At 39.9% G+C, this 16,186-nt stretch overlaps 1 protein-coding gene across 2 annotated transcripts in view; it reads right to left on the bottom strand.

Moving 5' to 3' along the window:
* Positions 1–16,186, bottom strand: part of phrf1 (PHD and ring finger domains 1) — a 116,776-nt gene that overhangs the window by 90,076 nt on the left and 10,514 nt on the right. The window lies entirely within an intron of this gene.

Below are 16,186 nucleotides of genomic sequence, written 5' to 3'. Positions count from 1 at the left end.
TCATGGACAGATGTCCTGACATTTTCCTTTAGAGTTCTCTGATATAATTCAGAATTCATTGTTCCATCAATAAAGGCAAGCCGTCCTGGCCCAGATGCAGCAAAACAGGCCCAAACCATGATACTACCACCACCATGTTTCACAGATGGGATAAGGTTCTTATGCTGGAATGCAGTGTTTTCCTTTCTCCAAACATAGAACTTTTTGGTTTAAATGAAAATCGTTATTTTGGTCTCATCCGTCCACAAAACATTCTTCCAATAACCTTCAGGTTTGTCCACGTGATCTTTAGCAAACTGCAAACAAGAAGCAATGTTCTTTATTGGAGAGCAGTGGCCTTCTCCTTTCAACCCTGCCATGCACACCATTGTTGTTCAGTGTTCTCCTGATGGTGGACTCATGAACATTAGCCAATGTGAGAGAGGCCTTCAGTTGCTTAGAAGTTACCCAGGGGTCCTTTGTGACCTCGGCGACTATTACACGCCTTGCTCTTGGAGTGATCTTTGTTGGTCGACCACTCCTGGGGAGGGTAACAATGGTCTTGAATTTCCTCCATTTGTACACAATCTGTCTGACTGTGGATTGGTGGAGTCCAAACTCTTTAGAGATGGTTTGGTAACCTTTTCCAGCCTGACGATCATCAACAACTCTTTTTGCGAGGTCCTCAGAAATCTCCTTTGTTTGTGCCATGATACACTTCCACAAACATGTGTTGTGAAGAGCAGACTTTGACAGATCCTGTTCTTTAAATAACACAGGGTGCCCACTCACACCTGATTGGCATTCCATTGATTGAAAACTTGAAAACACCAGACTCGAATTTCACCTTCAAACTCACTGCTAATCCTAGAGGTTCACATACTTTTGCCACTCACAAATATGTAATATTGGATCATTTTCCTCAATAAATAAATGAACAAGTATAATATTTTGTCTCATTTGTTTAACTGGTTTCTCTTTATCTATTTGTAGGACTTCAGTGAAAATCTGATGTTTTAGGTCATATTTATGCAGAAATATAGAAAATTCTAAAGTGTTCACAAACTTTCAAGCACAACTATATTTTTTGACAAGATTACACAATTGAATCCAAAGGATATAGCTTTGCAATCCCCACTCAAATTGTGAAAAATATCAAGCTGAGATCAGAATGTGTCAAAAGTACTTTATTACAGTCTACAAACAATACTTGGTTATTTGAAATTCATATTTGACTTTCTGTGCAAAGTGTGTTTCATATACTTGCGCAAAGTTTACCTTTAACAAGTCTTCATGTTCCCCATACCTCATTATCTACTAGCATTCACCACACCAATTCCCTTCTTAAATCTCAACATTTCTACTGTATCTCCTTCTCAACCTGCATTTACTTAAAATGAAATAATTCACCTCCTACAATTTTCCTCCCTACACTTCAAGAGTTAGCCTAAATACTCTTCTCTGCCCTTTAATATTATAGCAGGATCAAAGCTGAACAACATTCCAAATGGAGTATCACAAATTCATTTTATCCTTTAAGAATAATCCTTCTCGATTTGTACTAGACACAGCGTACTATGCAGCCAAATACAGTGTAACCTCAGGTCACAAACGTGTCGGACAAGTACAAATCGGGTAACAACCAAAAAGTTCGCCAAACTTTTGCATCTGTTCACGACCACACACTCGGGTGACGAACAAGCCAGTTTCCCTTCCAGTTTGTATGCACCGATGATTTCCGCACGCGTTCAGTCTCTCCCTGTACATTGTTCTCGGTCAGACGCGCGCATTCGCTGTGAAATCTTTGTGCTCTATTTAGTGTGCTTTTGCATTAATATTGCAATTAACCATGGTCTCTAAGCAAGTAAAGAGTGGTGGTGTTGGTGAGAAGAAAGCTTTGAAGAAAACTGAAATTGAATTAAAGAAAGAAGTTGAAAAGTATGAGAGTGGCTTTCGTGTTACTGATCTTGCTGCCGAGTACAAGGTCAAAATCTACAATTTCAACTATTCTAAAACAGAAAGAGGTCATTAAAGCAGCTGATGTTGCAAAATGAGTTAGTGTTAACCAAGCAGAGGCCTCAAGTGCTGGAAGAGGTGGAAAAACTGTTGCTAGTGTGGCTAACGAGAAGCAACTTGCGTAAGTGAGGCGATGTTATGCAAGAAAGCCAGGAAGATCCAGGGTGATTTGCTGCAAGGTTAGTTTTCATGGATGTTTATGGTTAGTTTTTGTATTAAAGATTTTTCAAATTTAAATTTTTTTCCCTGTCTTTAAAACTCGTTAAAAACAAGTGTTTATGGAGAGCAGTTCTTCGTAAGGCTGTAGTGTGAACTCTTGCAATGTTAGTTTTCTCTATTCAAGGTTTTCTCAGTGTTACTCTAGGTTTTTACATTTAGTTTACTATTACACTGTGCATTCTTTGGTATAATGAACTTTTTGTGCTTAAAAATCTTAAAAAATATATATACAGTAATCACTCGCTATATCGGGCTTTGACTTTCGCGGTTTCGCTCTATCGCGGATTTTATATGAAAGCATAACTAAATATATAACGCGGATTTTTCGCTGCTTCGCGGGTTCTGCGGACAATGTGTCTTTTTACTTCCTGTACATGCTTCCTCAGTTGGTTTGCCCAGTTGATTTCATACAAGGGACGCTATTGGCGGATGACTGAGAAGGTAACCAATCAGAGCACCCAGTTAAGTTCCTGCTTGCTGAATACAATGTTAACCAGGAAGTCTCACCTCGCTCATTCAGCATCAACGTGTTTCGCTGTGTAAAGAGTTGTGCTCTTTTGTGTTTATCTTTGTGCACAGTCAAGCCCTTCATTATGGCTCCAAAACGATCTGCTACTGCTTCAGGGGCGTGCCCAGCAAACAGAAGATGTTAATGATTGCGAAAAGGTAAACGTTTTGGATTTGTTGAAGGCTACGATTCTTTTTATTTAAAAAGTAGGAAAGGAATATAAGATCAACGGCCGCAGAGTCCTTTTAACCAAGGTGCAAAACAAGTTGTAAGTGGATGTAATAAGGCAGTAGTCTGGATGGAATCTGCTTTAGGGATTTGGATTGAAGGCTGCCAGAAGAAGAACAACGGCAGTGCTACACAATCGCCTGAAGTGGCTCCTTTTAAGGGCTGTAACGCTCTCCTTTGTTGTGCAGTAAAATAAAACTCATTGTTATCGGACAAGTCATCATGTCATTGTTGGTGAGTAACCATAATTAATTTTCTACTTACAGTACTTAGTACACGTACGTACGTTTAGTGTCATTGTACACACACATTTACTGTATACTATTTTTGTTGCATTGTACGTATTTATTGCTGGTGGCATGTCTATCGTAATGGCTGTAACATGTGATATCGGAGACACTCAATATCTTTAAAATAATATTTAGGTTTTAGTGTATATAAACAGTGTGTTTATATACATAATTTCAATGAATCTTACCTAATACCTAAGAGAATACAAAGGGATTATGCTGTATAACTCTGCGGGGAATATTTATAAACAGTGTGGGAGAGCTTATATGGGCTTAAAATATATAAAAATAACCATAGAAACATATGGTTTCTACTTCGCGGATTTTCACCTATCGCGGGGTGGTCTGGAACGCAACCCCCGCGATCAAGGAGGGATTACTGTATTTACATACAGCTTGTAAGATCCGAAACGGATTAACTGCATTTATATTACATTTACTTCGGGTCACGACCAAATCGGGTTGCGACTAGAGTTGTGGAACGAATTACGGTTGTGACCCGAGGTTCCACTGTATTCGGCAGAAATAAAAAAAAAAGCAGCCACTTTAATGAATTGAGATCTTTTCGTTTTGTCGTTGAATTAAAACAGACACTACATATCTGAATAACAAATTCTGAATTAAGGAAAAAAAAAAATACAATTTGTCCTCGCTACTTGCAAAACAACAGGCTCGTTAGCTTAAGAGACAAACTTACCTATTTTACTTGTCGATTTGTTACACTTTTATGTTCTTTATAAACATTTATCAGTAAATATGTTTCTATAAAATAAACATTTTTTCGTTTATGCCATATGTATTATGGATACTTTGTATACATACTGTATTTTTTTAAAGTACCATAATCAATCATAAAATCAGACCCCGACCCATATGCCCGTTCAAAAATGCAACTTTTTTTTTTTTTTTTAAATATTCTTGCCTCCTCAAATCTCGCACCAGTTTCTCATATACATCGAATTTTGCTGCAGCAGCGCAGTTACCAATTTCTTTCAACACTTCAATGACTTTTAATTTAAAACCAGCTTCATATTTTCTTCTAATCGAATGCTCCAACATAGATCATGGATGCTCTTACGATAAAAGAGTATGAGGGTGCAAGAAATGGAAAATTTCATTTTCAAAAAATTTTGGAAAATGGAAATGGAGTAGGGGTTATTCTAAAGGAACATTATGTCAAGAGTGTTTTGGAGGTGAAAAGAGTGTCAGACAGAGTAATGATTATGAAGCTGGAAATTGGAGGTGTGATGATGAATGCTGTTAGTGCATATGCCCCGCAAGTTGGGTGTGCAATGGGTGAGAAAGAAGACTTTTAGAGTAAGTTGGATGAAGTCATGAACAGTGTACCCAAGGGACAGAAAGTTTTGATTGAAGTGGATTTCAATGGACATGTTGGCGAAGGGAACAATGGAGACTAGGAGGTGATGGGTAGGTATGGTGTCAAGGAAAGGACTAAAGAAGGTCAGAAGATAGTGGATTTTGCCAAAAAGTTGGAAATGGCTGTGGTGAATACGTATTTTAAGAAGAGGGAGGAACATAGGGTGACGTACAAGAGTGGAAGAAGATGCACACAAGTAGATTACATCCTATGCAGAACAGTCAATCTGAAGGAGATCAAAGACTGCAAAGTAGTGGCAGGAGAAAGTGTAGTTATGCAGCATAGGGTGGTGGTCTGCAAGATGACGTTGGAGATCAAGAAGGGAAGAGAGTGAGGGCATAGCCAAGGATCAAATGGTGGAAGTTGAAAAAGGAAGACTGCAATGTTGAGTTTAGGGAGAAGGAGAGACAGGCACTGGGTGGTAGTGAAGAATTTTTAGACAGTTGGGAAAATACAGCAGAGGTAGTAAAGGTTACAGCAAGAAGGGTGCTTGGTGTGACATCTGGACAGAGGAAGGAGGAAAAGGAAACCTGGTGGTGGAATGGGGAAGTACAAGAGTATACAGAGGAAGAGGATGGCAAATAAGAAGTGGGATAGTCAGAGAGATGCAGGAAGTAGTCAAGAGTACAAATAGATAAGGTGCAACATGAAGAGAGAGGAGGTGAAGGCAAATGAAAAGGACCTGTACCGATTGGCTGGACAGAGGGACTGAGCTGGGAAAGATGTGAAGAAGGTTAGGGTAATAAAGCATAAAGATGGAAACGTACTCAGAAGCGAGAAGTGTGTGTTGAGCAGATGGAAAGAGTACTTTGAGAGGCTGATGAATGAAGAGAACAAGAGACAGAAGAGGTTGGATGATGTGTAGATAGCAAATCAGGAAGTGCAACGGATTAGCAAGGAGGAAGTAAGGACAGCTACTATGAAGAGGATGAAGAATGGAAAAGCCGTTGGTCCAGATTACATACCTGTGGAAGTATGGAGGTGTTTAGGAGAGATAGCAGTGGAATTTTTAACCAGATTGTTTAATGGAATCATGGAAAGTGAGAGGATACCTGAGAAGTGGAGAAGTAGTATACTGGTGCCGAAATTTAAGAATAAGTTGGATGTGCAGGACTGTAGTAACTACAGGTAGATAAAATTGATGAGCCACATCATGAAGTTATGGGAAAGAGTAGTGGAAGCTATGTTAACAAGTGAGGTGATGATTAGTGAGCAGCAGTATGGTTTCATGCCAAGAAAGAGCACTACAGATGTGGTGTTTGCTCTGAGGGTGTTGACGGAGAAGTTTAGAGAAGGCCATAAGGAGTTGCACTGCATCTTTGTGGACCTGGACAAAACATATGACAGGGTGCCTCAAGAGGTGTTGTGGTATTGTATGAGGAAGTCGGGAGTGGCAGAGAAGTACGTACGAGTTGTACAGGATATGTACGAGGAACATGAGACCGTGGTGAGGTCTACGGTAGGAGTGACGGATGCATTCAAGGTGGAGGTGGGATTACATCAGGGATCGGCTCTGAGCTCTTTCTTATTTGCAATGGTGATGGACAGGTTGACAGGCAAGATTAGACAGGAGTCCCCGTGAACTATGATGTTTGCTGATGATATTGTGCTCTGTAGCAAGAGTAGGGAGCAGGTTGAGGAGACCCTGGAGAGGTGGAGATATGCTCGGGAGAGGAGAGGAATGAAGGTCAGTAGGAACAAGACAGAATACATGCATGCAAATGAGAGGGAGGTCAGTGGAATGGTGAGGATGCAAGGAGTTGAGTTGGTGAAGGCGGATGACTTTAAATACTTGGGATCAACAGTACAGAGTAATGGGGATTGTGGAAGAAAGTTGAAGAAGAGAATGTAGGCAGGGTGGAATGGGTGGAGAAGAGTGTCAGGAATGATTTGTTACAGATGGATATCAGTCAAAGTGAAAGGGAAGGTCTACAGGACAGTAGTGAGACCAGCTATGTTATATGGGTTGGAGACAGTAGCACTGACCAAAAAGCAGGAGACAGAGCTGAAGGTAGCAGAGTTAAAGATGCCAAGATTTGCATTGGGTGTGACAAGGATGGACAGGATAAGAAATGAGGACATTAGAGGGTCAGCTCAAGTTGGACAGTTGGGAGACAAAGTTAGAGAAGTGAGATATCGCTGGTTTGGATATGTGTAGAGGAGAGATGCAGAGCATATTGGAAGAAGGATGTAAAGGATAGAGCTGCCAGGGAAGAGGAAAAGAGGAAGGCCTAATAGAAGGTTTATGGCTGTGGTGAGAGAGGACATGTAGGTGATGGGTGTAACAGAACAAGATACACAGGACAGAAAGATCCACTGTGGCGACTCCTTATGGAAGCAGCTGAACGAAGGGTCGGAGGTATAAAAAACACAAAACAATGCAAACATCGCTTTGGGATAGTTCGGGTATTACCATGTGGTCACATAGGCACAATAAATAGAAAATATGGCAGGTGGACATCAGCATATAATAATCTCTTAGATCAATAGTGTGAGCTTTTCACATTTGAGCGACATTATAAAATGCTGGAAATTATACGGTAAAATTAAGCCCCGACTTATCCGCAGGACAACTTAAACGTGAGTATATACGGTAAGTTTTAAGGGGATTTGTATTAATTTAAGCATTTTTATAGTCACTAAACAATAACCCTACAAAATTTTACTTTGTTAATAAAAAATAACTGGTAACACCTGTGGTTCAGCAGTTTAAGTGCAAAGAATATCGATTGACACTTTAATATAGACCATAAGGTGCTTCTACACATCTGTAAATATATACGTTGTAAGTAAATTTATTCTGAGAAAATATAACCCCTCTTCAGGAAATATTTTTAACAAAAAACACCAAGATTATGGACAACCCTGGAAATTTTTATGAACAAAATACATCTGACTTAATTTGACCAGAGTATGTTGAAACTTTCAAGCAGTAATTTATAACTTCCTGTTTCACTGGGGAATAAATATGAGGTGGCACAGTGGTCAAATTCCCTTATTCATTCATTAAGATGGAAAAGATTAATCATTTGAATTGTGTTTTAAGTGTGTTGACCTTCACAAGGCAAGGAATTGTTCTAAAAACTGCTACCTGCTAAAAATGCCCGTATCTACAATTAGGGAAATAATTAAAAAAAAAAAAAAGTAACTTCCCTAAAAGAGAACCCAAGTTTATTCTGCCCTCATATACAGTGAGCAGGATGGCAAGAATGGGAAAACAACCCCCAATGATCACTTTTGGAGAAACAGTTTGGTGTCACCAAGCCTCCAAAGCTACCATCAAATGCCACCTCCATGGCAGATTAGGAAGGCACATCAGAAAAGGCCTTTCCTGTCATTTAATCATAATGTAAGCATCTGGAGTTTGATTGGAACCATGCTGTATGGTCAGCAGCAAAAACTCAATTCTGTGAAGAAGAATGGTCTCACATTCCCTGCTCCATATTTTCCAACCTTATAGGAGAAAACTCAGTGCTATTTTATTAGCAAAAAAATTGTAAAAAACACAGCCCTGCCATTAATTGTGGCAAATGTGGTTTTCTTAATGTTTTCTCAAAATTAATTTACTTCAATTAAAGGTTGGATTTCTGCCATTTTTTTCAGAATGAGATTAATGTAATTCACCAAAATATTTTTATTTACTAATTATTACCAGGGGTGCCAATAATTGTGGAGGGGATACATGTCTACTAAGTTGTAAATGGCTGAAAGAAGTCCTAGAAGAAAAAATTTCTGTAGCCCTACTTTACATTGCAAAGAACTAGCAAGTCATGATAAGTCCTGGATGCCTACTGTAAATCTTTAAACAAATGTTGGGGATAATGGTGAAGGGACTCAAGGACACAGAATGCAGGGATTTGATGATCTACATGATTTTAAGGGTTGTTTCTCACACTAATTCCAGAAGAAGCCCATAACAGACCTTTAATTTAAAGGGCAGTGCAGAAAAACCGTCAGAAAGCACGGTGAGAAGTTGAAGCAAAACAATGGAAAAAAAAGAAAAAGATGGAAAATGCATCCAAGAGTTATTGAGACTATGAACATTACAAGAAAATAGAGATTAGATGCCTCCTTAGTAGGACAGATAAGATTAGATAAACTATTAATCCCATGGAAAAATTCATATACATACTGCAGTAGAAACATAAAAAACAAGGACATAGACTCGAAGGACAAATACAATCAATCAAGTACATAATAAAGAAAATGTATATTGTACAATTATATCAGGAGGAAGCACTGATTTGCCTGATAGCAGTGGGCAGTAAAGACCCCCAGAGGAGCTTCTTACACAACGTGGTGGAATAAGCCTGTAGTTAAAAGTGATCCAAGAGAGCACCGCACCACGGGCCTCATGTATAATGCTGTGCGTACAATTCATACTACAACATGGCGTACAGACAAAAGCAGAAATGTACGTACGCACTAAAAAATTCGGATGCATAAATCTGTGCATACGCCAACCTCCATGTTCTTCCACCACATAAATTCCGGTAAGCATGAAAAGTAACACACGTGCACGCGCCTGCCGCCCCACCCCGACTCCTCCCAGAATTAGGCCTCATTGAATATGCAATTAAATATAAATAGTCCCTCATGTTTTGCACTCTGTAAAAAGAAAAAGACAAGTAGAGGCAAGGAAAAACATACTATTTGTTGGTTTTGAGCAGTGATATAAATAACAAAAGGAAATTGATTGAGTGACAGAGTGGTGGGGAATCTAAAAAGTTCAAGTTCAGAAAGTCACACAGTGCCCAAAGTAAATAAGTGGTCAAATATCAAAGTCGAGTTGTAGCCCAACGTCTAAGTGTCATATGAAAGCAAATTAGGGTACAGAAAAAAGAAAAACAAAATTGGGACACAACAGAAAAAAATGTCCAAATATCAACTTTAATCTCGAAATTTCTACTTTAATCATGTAGTTTATTTTGTCATTAAAGTAGAACATCATAAACTTCATCTTAAAATTGTTTAATTTACTAATTTTTCAAATCCCACCAGCAGCTGCCACAAGACCACCCAGCCCCCACTAGGCATTCTACTTAATATCAATGATCTCAATCAGTCCTGAGGTTTTCAGGATTCAAGTGGAAGAATTAGACGATGATGGTCATGTGGACCTCTGGCCTTCAATCCATCAATGTATGGACTGCAGGGTGCTTTGACCGGGTGGTGGTGGCGCTGCAGATCGCCACCACAGATGGACAAGCAAATCAACAAATTTAATGCAAATTTAAAGAATCTATATTTGTGGTGGGCACAGTGGTTGGTGCTGTTGGCTTACAATAAAAAGATTCTGGGTGCAAACCCAAACGTCGTCAATGTGTAGAGCTTACAAGATCTTGTCTACCTCTGAGCTGAAGTTTTTCTTGAACATCTCAAAAACATGCATCTTAGGCTTTCTTCTGTGTATCCTACTAGGTTTTCCACATCCAAATTTGTCTATTGCAGTGTGTATGGTGCATCCTGGATAAGCTCCAGCACCACATGACACTAAAAACTGAAAAATCAGGTCTAATGAATGGATAGAGGATTTTAAAACTACGAAGTATTCATTGCAATACAGACAAGGCAAATGGAAAAAAGAAACTCATCTTCCTCTTCTTAACCAAAATAAGTGGAATCTTGCATATTATTTTGCTGCCATTGCCTACCTGCTACACAGTCTGATGTGCGGTGTATGTTCAGTGTTGGCCTTCTGCGCAACACTGCAATAACCTGTAGTAAAATATGTTATTTTAGCACTTTAGGCCTTCCTGTAATCAAATGTAACCAGTAGTGCTGCACTTTATGCAATTTTAATATATAGGTTAGGATGTCAGAACAACAGATATTTTGGTACTAAGTTCCAAAAACAAAATACAGGCAGTCCCCAGGTTACGTACGAGATAGGGACTGTAGGTTTGCACTTATGCTGAATTTGTATGTAAGCCAGAACAGGTACATTATTTTAATAAATGCTATTGTTGACCGACTGTAACCAAGTGCTCTGCCAATGAATGATGGAGTTTCACCTCTCTGTGACATTTTTTTTATTATTTCTACTTTATTTTCAATGGTGATGGTTTTTCTCTTCTTTACTGTATCACCAGCACTTGCATCAGATTTGTGTTTCAGAGACATTCTTGAAGGGTGAAGAGAAAAGATTAAAATGCACTCTTCAGCACAGCACTGTACACCACAGGTGTCAAACTCCAGGCCTGGAGGGCCACAGTGGGTGCAGGTTTTTATTCTAACCCTTTTCCTAGTCAGTGTTCAGTTTTCACTACTAATTAACTTCTTTTCCCTCTATTTTAATATCCCTGTTTTTAAGGATTAAGTCTTCTGAATTGGTTCTTTTCTTCATTAAATGACAACCAAACAGTAATGAGACATGAAGCGAGCCAACAAATGACCAGCTAAATTGGGGCTTCAAACTCCAACCAGTTCCTTAATGAGAAGCTGATTCTTGCTGTTAATTAAACCCGTTATTCAATTCCATGGCTTGTTGCTGCTCTCTTTCTGCCACAGCAGACATTTCTAGAACTGTTGATATTCTGTTTTTTTCTAAGAACTCCTAAAATGTTTTGGTAACCTGAGGGATCAACCTTACTGAGACCTTCATCTTTATTTTCGGATTTTCTTTGATAGGTACAGGTGAGCTGGTCATGTTCTGCTTGTTTAATGTCTCATTGCTGTCCGGCTTCTAATTAAGGAAAAAACAACTAAGGGGCCTGAGTCAAGCTAATTAAAGCTAAGGCTAAAGAAGTTAATTAGCATCAAAAACTGGTTATTAATTAAGAAGATGGTTAGAATGAAAACCTGCAGCCACTGCGGCCCTCCAGGACTGGAGTTTGACACCCCTGCTGTACACACTATCACAGCAGGAAGGCACCCGTCAACACGTCTGATGTACTGACAAGACAACTTCCTGCTATGTGGTCAGTTAGAACAATCTGGACGAGAACAGGCCATTCAGCCCAACAAAGCTCGCCAGTCCTATCCACTTAATTCTTCTAAAATAACATCAAGTTGAGTTTTGAAAGTCCCTAAAGTCCTACCGTCTACCACGCTGCTTGGTCTCTTATTTCATGTGTCTGTGGTTCTCTGTGTAGTCAAAACCATCTTAATATTTGTGTAAAATTTCCACTTAACAAGTTTCCAACTGTGTCCCCGTGTTCCTGATGAACTCATTTTAAAGTCACAATTCCCTTCATAATTTTAAACACTTCAATCATGTCACCTCTTAATCTTCTTTTGCTTAAACTGTAAAGGCTCGGCTCTTTTAATCTTTCCTCATAACTCATCCCCTGTAGCCCTGGAATCAGCCTGGTTGCTCTTCTCTGGACCTTTTCTAGTGCCGTTATGCCCTTTGTGTAGCCTGGAGATCAAAACTGCACCCAGTACTCCAGATGTGCGTAACAGTACAAGCAGGCTTACTATTGAGAATGACTGGGGGCGGCGGGTGTGGGGGTGGTTGATTCATCACTTGCCCACCACACAGTCACCTCCACTACAGTATGCTGCCTGCAGTGTCCGCCCACCGAGAACGAATACAGTGCGGCCAAAGGTATGTAGTGAATCGCCCAACCCCAATTCAACAGGCAGCCATCCAAGGCACAATTCAATGCTACTCCCACCGCCCCGTTCAGCCACAACCGAGTCACTGCTTGCAGCATTACCAGCCATGTGAACTGGGCAGGGAGTGAAACGCCCCCCTCCGCTCCATCCAGCCTGCGTCCAGTTAGGAGCAGTAGCTGCGGTTGCTTAGTGGGCGGGCAGCGAACTATCACCCTGCACACGAGCGATAGCTGTGGCCTCGGTGACTATGGACCACAGGTCACCGCTTGCCACCGGGAGCCACCCGAGGGACACTACACTGCGCGAGAAATGCGCAAGAAGTGAAATCGCCCCCCCCTCCAGCCACTGCTTGCAGCGTCCCCAGGCCAAAGATGACGGAGTAGCAGTTACTGAGGCGCATGCATCGCATCTGCGGCCTCGTTCATAAGTCGTAGGTCGGATGTCCATAACCTGGTGTAATGGAAGGATTTTTCTAAAGAGAGGGGGAAATCAAGAGAGCAGATGGGCGTTGGTTGCTTCAGCACGAAACCCAGCTGCATTACTAATGTTTTGGGAGAAACAGCCGGGAATGTTCTAAAGATACAGCCAAGGCTATGTAAGGAGTTGTTTTTCACTTCGAGAGGCTTTTTTCACATGTAAGCATATTACTGTGTCTTCTGGTATCAGGCACTAGTTTCAAGGCCGAGTAGAAGAAAAACATAGCGCCGTGTCCCGTGGAAGGAGGGGGTAGGCTGAAATTGATCACTTCTGCATACACTGCTTCCACGTAGGCCGCTTTTGGGCAAGGACACCTAATTAGTATATAAGGGAAGGTTCCGCCCTCAGTTTCTTTGGAAGCTCAACCGTGGGGAATGTGCACACTTGTTTGGTATTTGGGAGTAGGCTAACGAGTTGATCCTCTGACGAGACTGACATGCGGGCTCCCTCAGTCTACTGGTCTAGGATGATAGCTTTGTTTCTTTTGATACACTGTAAGCATAAGTTTGTGTCTTTTGATATACTGTAAGCATGAGTTTGTTTTTATTACTGTAAGCATATATTTGTTTCTATAATCTATCGCTACTGCATTATACTGCATTATATGTATTTAAATGTTATAATTGGATAAGTAAATTTTACTGAAGTATCGGACCTCTTCTCTCTGATTTTTGCCCACTTATTCCAAAGAACTCCTTGAACCATTTTCACAAATCAAAACACCTGGTGACTACCTGAAGTATTTTAAACTATCGGTAGAACCAAAAGAGTCAGAATTTAAGGAGAATATGGGCAGAATAATACATGAGAAAAACATGAGCGAATCTACATAAAGAAATAGCTCAGAGTGCAGATGATACAGCACCACGTCAACACATGTCGAAAAATAAAACATCACAGGCCATGTCTTTAAATGCTTCTGGGATTGCATAAGAAAGTTTAGCACAGAAGTGCAGAAATTGTACTTCTTAGTTGTTATTAAAAGAAAAAAATGCAAAAAAGACACACAGGCTTGCATTATTTGCCACCTTTATCCAACTATGAAATTCATTCAGAAAGAGCTTTGAGAGCAAAAATAACAATCAAATAAGGTGTTCTGGTTTAACTTGTATTGTTACGCATTTGTAAGAAGAGATGAAACGTTAACATTAATCACTTTTAAATAGTGTCCTACGCAACCCTGATAAATGAACAGAGAGGATTGTCACTCATTCTCTGATTGTAATGAGCACTTCTACAGATGTCTACCAGTCCAAGCATCTATCCATTTTCTAACCAGTGCACACACTTCTGCGTCACACTTGGGTGCAACTTACACCCACAATTACGAAGGCATATAGAACTTTGGGATATGGGAGGACTGCCTCGGCAAACAACAGCAGTGGCAAGTAAACCACGCAAGATTCAAACGAAGTGGCCCCAAGTATATAAACCCCATTTTTTGTTGCTACAATACAGTCTACACATACAAATTGGGCAGGTGTTATATCACAAACTTTTCTGAAACACTTTTTTTTTACTAACAAAGGCACATTTAATCAGCTACTTATCACTGTGTTCAGGTGGAGCCAGTAGAGCGGCAGCAATTTGGTCCCATTTCTGTGTGTGTGTGTGTGTGTTCATTATTAACTATAATTACAGTGGAACCTCGGGTCACGACCGTGAACCGAAGCGATTTCCCCGTATACCATAGAATGTACAGCATAATAGTAAACTAAAAGTAAAAACATTGAATAACACTGAGAAAACCTTGAACAGAGAAAAGTAACATTGCAAGAATTCACACTACAGCCTTATGAACCGCTTGCTGTAAACACTTTTTTTTTTTTTAATGAGTTTTAAGCACAGTGAAAAACATGAACATTTGAAAAATCCGCAATTTAATAAACAACCAAGAAAAGTAACATTGCAACAAAGCACGCTACGAACCGATCGCTGTAAACAGAAGTGAAGTGGAGGTTAAAGTCTTCATTAAATACAACGAGGTTAAAACAATGCTCGAATCAGTCTCTTTAAAAACAAGCCCGGTGCATTCTTTAACTGCCTTCTCGGCCTTACGTGGCCAGCCCTCTCTCTCTCGCTGCACAAGGAGAGATTGAGCACGTGCGGAAATGATCAGCACGTATAAACTGTAAGGGAAACTGGCTTGTTCGTCACCCGAGTGTGTGGTTGTGAACAGATGCAAAAGTTTGGTGAACTTTTTGGTCGTAACCTGATTTGTACATGGTCCGAGACGTTCGTGACCCGAGGTTCCACTGTATTATTAAATCAACTTAAAATGTTCTAACCCATTTAAAACCTAAAAACAGATTCATGGGGTGGCAGAGTATATCAGGTCAGCATAAGGAAGAAACTAAAAGCATGTTTAATGCCTGATCCACAGGAAGCATAACAACGGTTGCAGAAGCTCATATGAGCAAAAATGGGTTGTCATAACTAAACCGGAGATGGAAATGCACAACGGTAAGTTGCCTTTAATGTTCAATACAACCCCAGGAAAAAAATCTTGCTGCTCTGAAAATGAATAAAAACAAAAAAAAAAAACACCAGAACGAGTCTTGTTTATATACCCAATGGCCATGCCATCATGTTATTGCTGAGCTCCAGATACCCCAAGCATATAGGGAAAGGGACAAAAAAAAGTGGCTAATTTAGCATCGTTAAAAGGATGGGGAAGACATACATATATTTACACCAGATTTAGATTCAAATGGAAAACTTTTTGTGATGGGACAAATGTAGCAAAGTTTAAAAGTGGACAAAACTCTATATTATTATGCGCCATTTGTTTAATATTTCATAGCCAAAACAAACTTGTGTTTTAGAGAAAAGTAAGACGTGCTGTGCTCTCCAGTAGCATTAAGCATGAGCGTCTACTTGAAGACATCTGTCTCTAAGATTTTGTTGCTGGTAAAGGGCATTGTGCAGCTTGCACAATACTTCAAAACATATTTGAAATATGTTAAGACTTGCTTTCATTAAAAAAGCAACAGATTTTACATTACTTTTATTATTTATTATAAGGAACTGGAACTTTGAAAACAGCATTTTGAGCCATAGTGGTCAGGGCATCTGCAGAAGACCGTGGGTGTTGGATTTAAAAAAATAAATAAATAAATGACTTTAACAGGAATAAAAAACTGGAGACATGCCAGACCATTGCAGACCCATGATCAAATTAAGTCAATTTAGGGCAGCCATTTAAGTCAACATATACATTCTTGGGATGAGGGAGAATACCTCTAGTGGGTACACTCGCCACATACCTACAGTGACATCACTGGTACCCACGGGGAGAACATGCAGACTAAAACGTTAGAACTGGGGGTAACTCAACTCATCTGTAGCCTTTGCCATCCTTTTTATTAGTACTTTTTACATATTTAACTGATGCTTTTCGGGCCCATTCACAATCGAGCGTTGTACCAGCATTTGCTATTTTTCAAGATTTGTACTAGTGTTTTGCAAGCATTTGTCAGGCGTTTTATGGAAGTACAGTCCCGATCAAAAGTTTAAGACCTCTTGAAAAAT

This window comes from Polypterus senegalus, chromosome 1 (assembly GCF_016835505.1).
Source record: "Polypterus senegalus isolate Bchr_013 chromosome 1, ASM1683550v1, whole genome shotgun sequence".
NCBI lineage: Eukaryota > Metazoa > Chordata > Cladistia > Polypteriformes > Polypteridae > Polypterus > Polypterus senegalus.
This window is presented reverse-complemented; position numbering and strand designations above follow the sequence as displayed.